The sequence below is a fragment of the Ictidomys tridecemlineatus genome, chromosome 16 (genome assembly GCF_052094955.1).
Source record: "Ictidomys tridecemlineatus isolate mIctTri1 chromosome 16, mIctTri1.hap1, whole genome shotgun sequence".
NCBI classification, from domain to species: Eukaryota; Metazoa; Chordata; class Mammalia; order Rodentia; family Sciuridae; genus Ictidomys; species Ictidomys tridecemlineatus.
Window position 1 is genome coordinate 52,156,395 of NC_135492.1, and position 13,857 is coordinate 52,170,251.

Here is a 13,857-nt window from a genome sequence, read left to right on the forward strand (position 1 = left end):
TAATTAAAAGGAGAGACCTAAAATTTATTGGGTGAGGAGCATTGGAAGCTGGGGCTTTGGGGAGGGGTGACAGACCCTTTGGCAGAGGGCATGGAGCCTTTCAAAGCATGTGAAGGTTTTCCAGTGTCCACTCAGGCTCAAGGGTGGCCCAGGTGCTTGCCTGAGCCCAAGTTTAGAGCCTTATGTGACCGGGCAGGTGAGCCGCAGTGAGTGCAGCTGAACTAAGGTCTTTGTCAACGTCTTTGCCAATGGGTCTTGGTCAGATCTGCACGGGGAGCAGCTGGGTTAAGGTGGCAGGACAGATATCAGGGACATGTGTGGCTTGCCTTGCTGCAGCCACTTGTGCATCCACCAGGTCTTCCGGCAAATCCCACTCACTTTCATTTTCAGTCCTCTGGGCAGTCACACCAATCAACAGAAATACCCAAATTCCCATGGCATACACCAAAACTCCCCATCTGATCTTACATCCCATGAGCTCAGGGATTATATGGGGGGTACCATTAAACATTCAAGTGGCAAAAACCATATTCAGTGGACTTGGGCCTTTTCCTGAAAAGTAGAGAAGTGTTTGTTTGGTTTTCTTTTCTTGAAAACAGATGAAGCACCTCTTGGCATGGGTAGGTTTTTGCCTAATGAAGTGCTCATGTCATTGGCATGGGGTTATGTTCTCAGGGTGTGCACCCTTAAGACCAGGTCTTTCTGGCATCAAAACCCAACCATCTTAAAAATTGAGCAGAATCATCTCCACGGAGCTAGTTTATATTTAGACTTTGTCTTGGTCTGTTTTCTTTACTGTAATGGAATATCCAAGGTTGGTCGCTTTATAAGCAGAAGAGGTTTGTTCAGCTCATATTTCTGGAGGTTTGAGGGCATGGTGCCAGCTTTGGTTTGGCTCTGGAGAGAATCTCCTGGCAGATGGCATTGCGAGGAGGTGGCAGCAGGTGAGACAGGAAGCCTGAGAGTGGGAATGACCCTCTTGCAAGACCTGACCATGGTCCCTCGAGAACTACTTTGATCTCTTCTGAGGGTGACGCACAGTGACTGACTCTCCGCCCATGTGGTCCACCTCCTGTGACGTGCCTCACTTCTCACATTTCCACACCAGAGACCCAGCTCCCGACACATGACCTTTAGGGGAGAAACCACCCAGCAGCCACAGCAGGGCTTGTTCAAACCCGTGTGAATTGTTTGGGTCAGCAGCTGGCCTGAGCGACCCCCCGGCAGCGTCTCTGGAGAGGTTGTTTGATGCCCGGCGCCCCCCGATTGGCACTGCACCCCCTGATTGGCACTGCACCCCCTGATTGGCACTGCACCCCCTGATTGGCACTGCACCCCCTGATTGGCACTCCAGCCCCTGATTGGCACTGCACCCCCTGATTGGCACTGCACCCCCTGATTGGCACTGCACCCCCTGATTGGCACTGCACCCCCTGATTGGCACTGCACCCCCTGATTGGCACTCCAGCCCCTGATTGATTGGCACTCCAGCCCCTGTGGAGCAGGGATATTGCCTGTGATGGACAGCTGCTCCCACAGGAGTGTCCTCAGGAAGAGCACCCAGGATGGCTCTGAGGACGAGCCGTCAGCGGGGCTCAGGTGGGAGCAGCGGAAGACAGGCCCTCCCACCTCCTCAAGGCTTCTTACACCACGGGGCTGAGAAACTGTTGGCCTGTGTCACTGTCCCTCAACACCCTGAAGCCGACCTGTGGCCTCTGGTGGCTCTGCGTCCTCGGGTCCCCTTGCCTCCTCTCACCCCCGGCCTCCTGCTTCTTCTGCTCCAGCCCCCAGGCCTCCGTGACTCTGCCTCCAGCACAGTCTGGGGCCTGCTGTGGTCTAGGCCCACACGTCCTCCCCAGGAACTCTCTGGCTCAGCTCTCGACGGCTTCCGCGAGGCTCCGTGGCCACTCCTGCAAGCACGCTCTGTCCCCTCCCACCCGTGGTTCTTGTCCGTATCACTCTGTATCATAACGTAGCTTTGACTTTTTTGTCTTATTTGCTCATTCTCTTCCACTGCAATAGAAGTTCCATTAGTGCACAGTATTATTATTATTATTATTATTATTATTATTATTATTATTATTATTATTTCGATGGTTCACTACCTACTCTGGCAACTGGAACAGTATCTGATCCCTAATGGGAAGCAAATGTTTATAGAAAGAATGAACGATCTCTAATCCCTCAGGAGATTCTCCCTGATTATTCTTACCAACGTTTGCCCTCCCCGTGCGTGGTAAGTGACGGAAACGAAAGTCACACCAGTTTTATGCAAAAGTAGTTCTAGCCAACCAAGACTTTCATTTTCTCCTGCGGTGGGCGGGCATTCTCCAGGGAGCTTGGAGCACGTTAGCCAGCCAAGTGCCCCTTCACTGTGGTCCAGGGGGAAACGAGGTGCGCGTTTCCCAGTTAAGGTCTATGGAGATGGGCCAGGCATGGCGGCGCACACCTGCGATCCCAGCATCTCAGGAGGCTGAGGCAAGAGGATTACAGGTTTGAGGCCAGCCTCAGCAACTTAGCAAGGCCCTGTCTCAAAATAAAAAATAAAAAGGGCAGGGGATGTGGCTCTGAGGTTTAGCACCCCCGGGGTCAATTCTTGGTTAAAAAAAGAGAGAGAGAGACCTATAGATACGGGACCTCTATAGATGGGCAATGGGGTGGCTGGACCTCTTGAACCAATCTCTATGGACAGTGGAGGATGAAGGATGGTGGAGAGGCCCCTGGAGGTCACAGCTGGTTAGTGGAGGAACCGAGGACAGGGTGGCAGGGCCCCTTCTCTGTGGACACCCTGATGGCATCTGCATGGTCTCATCACACTGGTTCTGGTTTCTCAACCTTCCCCCCAGTGACACAGGATACCCTTCCAGAGACAGGCTGAGGGCCCCGTCACTCCCCGTACGGTCTCCAGACTACGGTGGCCTTAGGCACGTGACATAAAATTCACTGGGGCATAGAAAGGGAAACATCAGAACTCCTTTCTCTCATGCATATTTCATCTCCTGCTTTAAACTTTAATTTTAAATGCATGGTTCAGAATGCCCACCTCAGCAGAGCTCTACATATACATATTAGTTGTTTAGAGATATCTATAATTCATCAAAAACGAAAATACATGGGATATATTCCTGCCAGCCAAAAATATTCTTGTTAGGTTTACATGATGGCAAAAGCCAAGGCGGCTCTCCAAGAGGATGCGTGCTTTTCTTAACGGAGAGCAGATATTTTACAAAGGACCGTGCGTGGCTGTCTCCACACACACGGCTCCACCTCGGATTCTGCCTCCAAAACACTTGTTGAACGAGTGCTGCCTCTGGCAGGTGTGGCAGCGGGGCTCGCTTGATTCCTTCACGGGGGGCTTTTGGCAATGTCACGCTTCCGTTGATGCAGGTCTGGAGGGAGACATTCAAACCAGAGACTGTCCTGCGGGCGACGTGCCTCTCATACTCGAAATCCAAAAAATACCGTCAGGAAGACAGATGTGATAATGCAGCGAAAAAAAAATTGTGGACCAGAGAAGAAGTGATAAAAAAAGGGCCAAAAAAAAAAAAGAAAATAAAAAATAAAAGACCCCTAATGAAGGTCCAAAGCAGAAAGCAAGAAATAATTCTAGAAAGACAGCAAATGTGGTTAGCGGACGAGCCCATATGCAAGCCAGGAATATATTCTGAATTATTGAAATCTGAATGACTCTCATATTCTATTAAAGAGGCAAATGGTACTGGAATAAATATTCAAAGGGCCCGAGATCTGGGGCATCAATCCTGCCTGAATATTATTAGCTCCTCCGTGTGCGCGGTCGGCCACTGTCCTTTGCCCATGAACTCTTTTGAATTTTTTTTTATTCCTGCATTGCTGGGGATTGAACCCAGAACTTGGCTCTCCCACAGCTCTGCCCCTAGCCCCCGGTTCAACCCAGAGACCGCTGGCGCTCTGTGCCGTTCTGCCAACGAGGACGTAGCAACCCGCTCACAAAAGACACCCTCAGGACCGCTGCCATTCCAGGACATGGGCCGCGTGGAGAGGAAAGCTGGCCGACACCCGCTCAGCCGCGACCCGTTCTCCTGGCATTCTAACCAGTGTGATTGGAGCCCCGGTCACCACGGGCTCGGTGTCTGGCACTGGGAATAGAGGTGACCCTGTCCTATCCTCAAGGGGATGGACCTTCTGTGGGGAAATGGGCTGGAACTGAGCAGAGCAGTCATGTCCTGGGTCCTCCCCAGAAAGAACGGAAACCGTTCCAGAGACGGAGGCGGGGGAGCCGGGGACTGAGACATTGGAGAGCGCCAGGAGGGGAGGGGTGGGTTGGCTTTGCCTGGTCACAGGGTAGTAGGGGTGGCCACTATCAAAAAGAGGGTGGGTCTGACTGACTTCTATTTTATCACATTTTGAGAACACACACGCCACGCATCTGACTTCTCTGGTGCTCAGTTACATGAGTCTTCACGTGGGATAGGTTCAGTCCAGACACAGAAGAGTCGCATCACCAAGATGAACTCCGTCCCCACCCGACACGTGGCAAGGAAGGAGTGGTTCTCCGTCCCGATCATTCTGCTGCCCTCAAAAAAGCCGCATGGATAGAACAATCCCTTTCCCTCGGCCTCCTGCCCTCAAGATGCCTCCTTTCCCTCGGCCTCCTGCCCTCCAGATGCCTCCAAGCTCCACGGGCAGTTTCCCCGGTCACTGTGAAGGACACTTGGGCTGATTTTCAGTCTTTGGCAATTATAAATAGAGCCGTTGGAAACATCTTCTTACTCTCAGAAGGCAGAGGTACACTTTCTTTTTTTTTAATCAGAATAAAATGCACACGACATAAAATCGAGCCATCTTTAAGCGTGAAGTGCGTGGCAATGGGTGATGCACACTCCTGTGCATAAGTTTTCATTCATCCAGAGTAGACCCACAGCGGTGGGTGATTTCAGCAAGCATGACTTTTAGTTTATAAAACATGTCGAAGTTTATAAGAACGTGTCGCTTCCCTGCCACCCAGGGTCGAGAGCCCTGCGGCAGCGTATCCTTGCAGTGCGTCGACAGTAGGGACAGGCTCCCCCGTCCTAATAGATGGGTACTGGCGTCTCTTCTGGTTTCCATTTGCATTGATCTAACTCCCCGGGACGGAGAGCACCACTTCAGGTTTGATTTTGACACTCATCTACCTTCCTTGGGAAGCATCTGCTCAATGTGCTGTTGGTTTTGAAATTAGATGATTTTCTTTGAGTTTTAGAAACTTGACTTTTCATGTCTTCGGCACAGCACAAGTTTCAAGTTTTGGTGAAGCCCAGGTTATCAACATTTCTTTCATGGATTGGGCTAATTATTTCCAACTCCGCTCAACCCTGGGTCACGAGATTCCCTCCTTGATGTTTTTTCTGAAAGCTTTATCATTTTTACACGGATGAGCCACGTGTAATGATGATCTATACAAGGTATAGGGTCCAGGTGGGGGTTGCCTCCTTTCTAATCAATGTGTGTCCATTTATTTCAACATCAGTTACTGAAAGATTGCCCTTTCCCCATCAGATGGCCCTTGTCAAGAATCAGCTGGCCGTGGGTATTACTGGACTTTCTATTTTGTAACACTGTCAGTGTGTCCAACCCTCCGCCATTATGTATGTTCTTAAATATTGTGGCATTGTAATGACTTTTAAAATCAGTGCTATGTGCACTCCAGCATTTTTGGTTTAAATCGCCTTTGCTCTTCTTGTTGCTTCTCTTTCCATATAAATTTTAGAATTACCTTGACTTTATCTACCAAAACAGAAGATCCTGTTGGGAATTTTTTTTTTTTAATTTGAATCCTAATAAGTTTCTCAATCAACTTTTGAAGAATTGACATCTTAAACATACTGTGTCTCAATCCATGAACATGGTATGTCATATTTATTCCGTGGCTATCAGCATATGTTTCCTGGTATCTGCTTTGCTGGATTTATAACTAAAAATTATTTCATGCTCTGTTTTTTTTTTGGAGCAATTATAAATGAGATATTTTAAAAGTTTGAGTTCCCATTGTTTGCTACTAGTTTGTAAAAAATATAAGAATGGATTTTTTTGGTGTGCTGAGCTTTAATCTTATGATCACATAAATCTCACTCACTAGTTCTAAGAACTCTTTTTTTTTTTTTCCTGTAGATTTCTTGGACTTTTCTACATAGATGATCAAGTCGTCTCTGAATAGATCTGGCTTTGTTTCTTCTTTTCTGATATGGTGTATTTTATTTCTATTTCTTGCTTTACTTCACTGTCTACGATTGCCAGCAAAATGTTCAACGGGCGGGGGGGCGGGGGGTGGGTAAAAGTGGACTCCTTCTTCCCAGTCTTGGGGGAAACCATTCCGTTCTGTACCATTTAGTGTGATTCTCTTTATCAGGTTAGTGAAATTCCCTTTCATGGCTTGTTTTTTTCTGTTGTTAATGAATACTGAACTCATCCACGGTTTTGCTTCGATTTTATGACCGTGTGGAATTTCCTTCCACAGACTTTTGATAGAGTGTTAATTGTGGAATATTAAGTAGGCTTGCCTTCTTGGGATAAACCCTATTTGGTGATTCTTTTTATATTACCACCGGCCCTGGCTCGTCACTCATTGTGGAGGAGTGGTGCAACTTTCTTCATGAGGGACGTTGGCCTGAGATTTTTGCATTGTCTTCTTCTGGTTTTGGCATGAGGTTAAGGACGGCCTCGTAAAATGAGTTGGGAAGTGTTCCCACTCCTATTTTTTTCTGGGAAAGTTGTTTAGAATTGGTTTTTGTTTCTCTTTAAATATTCAGTAGAATTTGCCAGTGAAATCATCTGAGACGGGAAGAGCCGTTTCTTGTTTGTTTTGTTTTGGTAGGGAATATTTTTGACTGTGAGTTTTTTATTTCAAAGAAACAAATGCGAGATGATTCCGATTACTTATCTTCTTGAGCAGATTTGGAGGAGTTTTGCCATTTTTAAGAAATGAGTTCATGAACCAGGCAAGGCATGGTGGTGCCCACCTGTAATTCCAGCTACACGGGAGACAGAGGCAGGAGGATCTTGAGTTTAAGTGCCACTTAGAAAAAAAAAAACCCTGTCTAATGAAACTAAAAGAAAAAAAGGGAAGAAAAAAATTCATCCATAATTTCTACGTGTTTAACATATTCTTGTTATTGCTGCAATATTTGGTGTGGGATTTGTAGTGTTATACCTCTTCCATTTCTGAATTCTATTAATTCCAAATTCTATTAATTTGTGTCTTTGCTCTGTTTTACTTCATCAGCCTAGTGGTTTCTCAATTCATCGATCTTTTCAAATAACCGTCTTTTTGTTTCATTGATTTTTTCTATTACTCTTTTTGTCTTTGATTTCATTAATTATTGCACTTTGCGGGGAAGGCTTTCTTTTTCTTATTTTGGGATTATTTGCTCTTATTTTTTTGATATTTATTTTTTAGTTTTAGGTGGACACAATATCTTTGTTTTACATTTTTGTGGTGCTGAGGATCGAACCCAGTGTCTCGTGCATGCCAGGTGAGCACTCTACCACTGAGCCACAACCCCAGCCCTTATTCTTGTTGTTTCTTAAATTGGGAGATTAAGTCGTGGATCAGACTTTCTGCCCTCGTAAGCATTGGTGCTATACATCCTCAGCTGGGTGCTGCAGTAACTGTAACCTGTACATTTCAATGTGCCAAATTTTATTTTTATACATTTCAAAATATTTTCTAGTTTCCCTTGAGATGCAGTTGTCATAGCTTTTAATAATCGTGTCTGGTAATTCTAACATCTGTCAGTTCTGACTTAGTTTTGTTCATTTCTCTCCTCTTCATAAGTCCTCTTTTCCATTTTCTTTACGTGCTTGGTCATTTTTGACAGGATGCCGTGCATTGTGAATTTGACCTTGTTGGGATGCTGGGTGATTTTCATATTCTTGAAAACATTCTGGTGTTTTGTTTGGGGACGACGTCAAGTTACTCAATTTCTTCCTTGGGAGTCTTGCTTTTACTCTTTGTTGGGTGGTACTATCGCATTTGATCTAGGGCGACTTGCTCTTCATCTTGGTGCAACACTGTGACTGCTCTGGTGCCCTGTGAGTTACTGCATGTCCCACTCTGGCTCTAGGGATCACCTCGATCCCTTCCAGTTGTACGTGAGCTCTTGTTCCTTTGCTGCGTGCCTTCTCTGAACTCTTTGGGTAGCTTCCGTACAAGCAGGACTGGCCAAGTTCTCTGCTGAATAGTCGGGGGTCTCTGCAAACCTCTGCAGCACCCTCTCTAAGTGGCTGTCTCCTTTGGGACTCTCTTTGCAAACTCTTGCCAACCGACTTTCCTGGACTCTTATCTCTGTGCCCTCAACTTGAGGAGTCTGGCAGGCTTTGTCTCAATGTCCCCTCTGTGATGTCCCTACACCAGTGACATGGAATGTTCCTCTAGACGGGGGTGACCTCATCCAGCCTGGATGACCTTCAGCCCCATGTTCATCCTTTGTGTTCGGCTCCTTGTGCAGTGGTTGTTGGCTGACGTGATTGAAGTGGAGGTCCCCTGAGTCCAGGGCAGCGCAGATATTCCAGATGAGCTCACCCACAAGGATCTCACAGGCTCAGAGCACAGTGGCTGGGCAAGTAGGGAAGAAAGACGTGAGTCAGATTCCAGTCGTGTCGGAAGCCATGTCACTGTAATCATCCTGGCCGCCATGATCATTTCCTGGGGGCCCAGCTGCCTAGGCATTCTGGCCTTTCTCCTGCTGTTGGCCACGCAGAAACTCTTCCTCGGTCTCCCTCTAAGGAAAGCATCATCTGCTCATGGCCCCTCCCATCTGGTACATCTGAATTCCCTATGAGTGACCCAGCGCCACACTTTCTTCAGCCTTCTCCTGACCAGTGGCGGAGTTAGCCGGGCCGTGGATGTGAGTCCATCACTATGACCTTGATAGCACCCTCCTCAAGCTGCACGGTGACCTCCCCCTCAGACTGTCCCCTCTCCGTGTCCCCCACTGTATCTCTGAGCATCCCGTAGCTCCCCGTTTTCTCTCGGGGACCCCCCCAAGTACATCTCTTGCGTGAGTCACGCTCCTTGACGGCTGCTTCCCCGAGAACCCGGCCACTAACTCTCGGAGGCAGGAAGACCCTGGGGGGATCCAGCCCACGGGGTGGCCAGGGAGGCCGGAGATGTGTGAGGGAAGCACGCGTGCCCTCCTTGGCTGAGCCAGACCTGGATCCCAGTGCTCTTCCTAACCATGCTGTCCTGCCACTCCCTGGCCCACAGGGGACGGGGAGATGGTGGCCCTGGTGTCTGTGAGACCATACGTGGGGATCCTCAGGAGAGGTGGCAGGAGGTTGGGAGAACTCTCACGGTGTCTCCTGGTCACTAAAGATGTGGGATTGGAGACAGGAAGAGTCTTGATGCAGAAGAGAAGCCACTTCTGAAGGTGAAGACGGGGGGACGTTTGGAAGTCAGGCGGGGGCTGTGGAGCTCCGGCAAGAGGCTCACCACAGCTGCCCGTGTGCGGTGACAGAGGGACTTGGTGGGAAGAGCCCTCTCCCCAGGCTCCCAAGACCGAGCCAGAGCAAGGACTGGGAAATCCCAGCTGTCGGTCACCAGACACAACGTCTGGCCGTGACTGACTGCGCCTGTTCGTCACTGTGTCCTGGTGCCTTGTTGACACAGCTCGGATGTCATGGGCTTAGATAACTTAGCACAGTCGTCACTTCTTGCTGAGTTGCCTTGAGCTGGACATCAGCAACATCCATCTGAGTTAAAAAGTTTCCGATATGTATTTGCTTTCCTGTCTTATTTTGCTTTAAGATACATGAGACAAAAACAATGACTTATTTCATAAGAAAAAAATGTTGCGCGGCCTTTGATTCCCCATATGGCTTGGAATCTTTCAGGAAGATGAAACCAGGACCCTTAGAATCCATTTTCCACTCCTCTTATAAAAACTGTACCAGCCCAGGTGCAGTGGTGCACGCCTGTGATCCCATGGCTCAGGAGGCTGAGGCAGGAGGATTGCGAGTTGAAGGCCAGCTTCAACAACTTAGCAAGGCCCTGTCTCAAAATGGCGCATCCAAAGGTCTGGGGGAATGTGCATCAGCGGTAGAGCACCCCTGGATTCCATCTCTGGTCCCCCAAAATTAAAGAGCCACACCAGTTCGTCCATTGATGATGGGAGAAATGACATCTGTTTCACTGAAGAAGCCCAAATGTTTTGTTTAAATATCTAACTTCCTGGAAAAGTGGATGTGGGTGGTGGTGTGTGCGTGCTGTGTGTTTGTTGTTGTTTGTAAACAGGAAGATCTTGAAGCGACCCACTGCCGAGATGTGAGCCTAGGTTTTCTGGTAGTTTCTTTTTTTGGGGGGGTGGGTGGGTTTGACCTTGTTAAATTCTTTCCCCCCCTCCTTACCGATTTCTCTATTAATTACGTGGCTCTTTGATACTTTTGGACATTTTCTGGAGTGGCACCCCACAGCTGTACAGCTAGGACAATGGGATCTCAGTTTGGGGATGTGGTTCTGTTTGAACAGGAATTGGGGACATTGACTTTTTTTTCCCAGTGTGGAGTGTGGCTTGCTATTCCCCCGCGCCACCCCCCCTCCCCCGTTTTTTTTTTTAAAGAAATCACTTGTGGGAAAATAGTTTGGAGCATCCTATTAATGATTTTCCCTTGGACTCTTGTTTATTTCCCACCCCCGTCCCTCAGATCTCTGTAACTGGAGACGAGCTCTGGTGGCCGGGCTGGTCGCAGTGGTTTCAGTGTGTGCTGGTCGGACGGAGACTTTGTTTAGTAAAGCTCGTGTGATTCCTTTTCTTTCCTTCTCTCCCCGCAGTGATCTCAGTTCGATAAACATTGCATAACTTTAAAAAAATGTAGCCGAGGATGCTTGGGCCTCCCCCGAGTTCCGAGTCCTGGCGGCTGTCCCCTTCAGTCACCGGGAGGACTGTGGAATCCGCCCGCCCCCTCTGCCTTCCCTGCCCCTGGCCCTGGCCCCTGGCCCCGGCCCCTGGCCCCGGCTCCGGGTGGAGGTGTGCTGTGGTTTTCAGGAACTTTGATGTTTCCTGTCTCATGCAGGCAAGGACCTGAGAGATTTCAGCAGCTCCTCAGCGCCCACAGAAAACCGTGGACTGAATAGAGCGCTCGCGGTGGCCTTCCTGGGACCTGATGCTCTTCTTTCATGTGCACAATTCTGCAAGCTGCTGACGGCCCCAGATCAGGCTACTTATAGTAGGGGAAATAGGAACCCAGGTGGCTGATCCGCAGAAAGACCTTAAAGAAAGGCCATCTCGTCTAAGGACGAGTAGTGTGGGGCACGAAGACCACCCCTATTTCCCTCCCCCACCTGTAACCCAGGGTGGCCCTCATTCCTTGAAGTCCTCCGTGGCCGCATGACCTCATTCTGTATTGGAGTATTTCTACTGAAATACCATACAGTTTGCATGTGAGATGGACTCTCTGTCACTATCCATCATGACAAGTCTCCACGTAGACCCACGGACACGGAGAAGCGTGGGCCAAGGCAGAAGAGGGTGAGGGTTGAGAACAGAGGCTCAGGAACGGAAGGGCCTGGGACTGGAGCCGGCGGAGGCGTCTGGAGGCTTCGTGGCTTGGGGTGGGGCACTGCAGCCTGGCCCAGGAGACAGCAGGGCTGCACCTGAGGCCTGTTGGGGTGGGCAGGCGGACATCACCTGTCTGTGGCACTTAGCCAGGGCCTGGGTGGTGCCCAGAGAACCTGAGCGGTCCCGATGGGAACCTGTGCTCTAGGGAAAGCGAGGTCTTTGGGATCAGACACTTAGTTAGGGTTACAGAGGCTTCTCAGCTCCAGCACTGGTAAGGAAGGAGCCTGGGGCTGTGCTGGCCACCTCCCAGGCCTCTACCCACCAGAGCCAGGAACAGCGTCCTCCTCCCCCCGCCCCCCAGTACCACGACACATTTCCAGCCTTTTCCAAATGCCTCCTTGGGGACGAATTGGGTGGGATGGACTTTTAAAAATGTGAACATATTTGTATCTGAACCTACTGGCAGGGATGCTACGTCTGCAGGTGTGGTGATAAGTTACTGAGAATTTCTTTTATTTTTAATTCTTTTCTGTGGCTTTGATGTCACCGCCTGTCTTCCAGGCAGTGACGACTATAATCTACCAGCCTGCGGACAGTTCTGAGTAACAGGTGAATGGCTTCAGGTTTTAGTTGTGCTCTTGCACTAGAACTAAAATAATGCCAAGGAAAATGCTCACAATATGATTCTTGAGGTCACAGCCGCCTCCTAAATTGTAGACGTAATTAACTGAAGACTCGGTTATGGGTCAGGCCTGGTGCCGTGTTCCCTGGGCCTTTAGCTGCCCCAGGCGTGCAGAAGGCAAGCTCTTCCCATTTTACAGACGGCGAGACAGAGACACAGAGTTGCCTGCCTCCTTCCCACAGCTGCCAACCAGCACGGCCGATTGTCCAGCCCAAGTGGGCTGTCTACCCTGCACACAAACGCCACCCACCAGAGAAGGATCCGGGAGCATACGTGCCCCGATGTTTACCTTGATTATTTATAGATGATGGGATTAGGGTGTTGGTTAGTTATTACTTACACCTACTGTTCTCCAAATTTTCTGCTTTGAGCATTCATTATTTTTCAAAAGTATTAAAAAGCAAAGTTATAATTAGGCAGTCCTGTGACTTTTCTAAAACAAGTGATTAATCGTGTTTACAACAGTCTACCTACAGATCTGGCTTGTGATTGATGGAAAAGCAACAGGAATTATATTTTAATTCCTCATGTTAGATACCAGCATGGAGCTACCCGGCTCCGTCCGGGAGCTGCAGTGATTTAGTGGTGGGGGCTGTGCACGGTTGTGAGGCCGGCTTTCCATATAAGGTTGCTCTGCAAGCGATCATATAGAATGTTTAAATAAACACAGGACATGTTACAGAAACCAAGGAATGTCGTCCTTCAAGATCTCCTACCTTGGGAAATTATATGCTTGTTTCCGTGATGTATCTTCTTTTGAATTTCACTTTTGATTATTGCCTTGAAAGCTACTTTTTGAACCAGACACAGAAAACCAGGCTTCATTATTTCAGTAAAACACCAGGAATTACCCGCTTGGTTGCCCCCCGAGACATGCTCTGAATTTCTGTTTCGTCATTTTCAAAAATCAAACACAGCCACAAGGATAGCATTTCCCACTGGAGGCAGAGTTGGGAACAGCTTCTTCCTATTCTCATGGAAATGACACAAGGGGAGAGGGCCCTCCAGTGTGCCACACCCTGCGTGCGCGTGAACGTCTGTGTGTTCCTGAGGGTGTGTTCACTGGCACCATTTTATAATCGTGCTCCACGTGTCTCAGTTCTGAGTGTATCCGCCTGGCCTTGTCCCTGTAGCACGTGGCTAATTTTCAATGCCCTTGGAAGCTCTGTTGGGGACCTGCTTGTAACCCACAAGGCCTTGGAGGTTCTGGGGTCCAGGCGATCCTTTCCGTCTGAAATAACACCAAAGGCTCAGGCCTCTGTGTCTGTGCCTCTGGTTGCCATCAGACGTGTCTCGTGGGACCGGTCCTGGTGGGGTCCCAGGTGGGTGGAGAGCTCAAGAGGCTCGGGACTCCCCCATGAGCTCCCATACAACAGAGCCACACTGCTGCCCCTCTGTGGACGGGTCTCTGGCATCGTGAGCCTCGTTTCTGGCGGGGGACACAGACAACATGAAGCGAATGAGGATTTTTGATACGAAATCTGCAGGTGGAAGAGAGGAAACCAGCCAAGGCCTCTCCAAGGCTGTGTCACTTAACTTGAGACCCGAGGAGGACCTATCCATGCAAAAATCTTGAGAGAGAAGAAAGGTACCAGGCAGAGACTCTGGGGTCCCCAGCCCAGAAAATAAAAGTGCAGAATGTTTACTTGTATCGTAAATGCA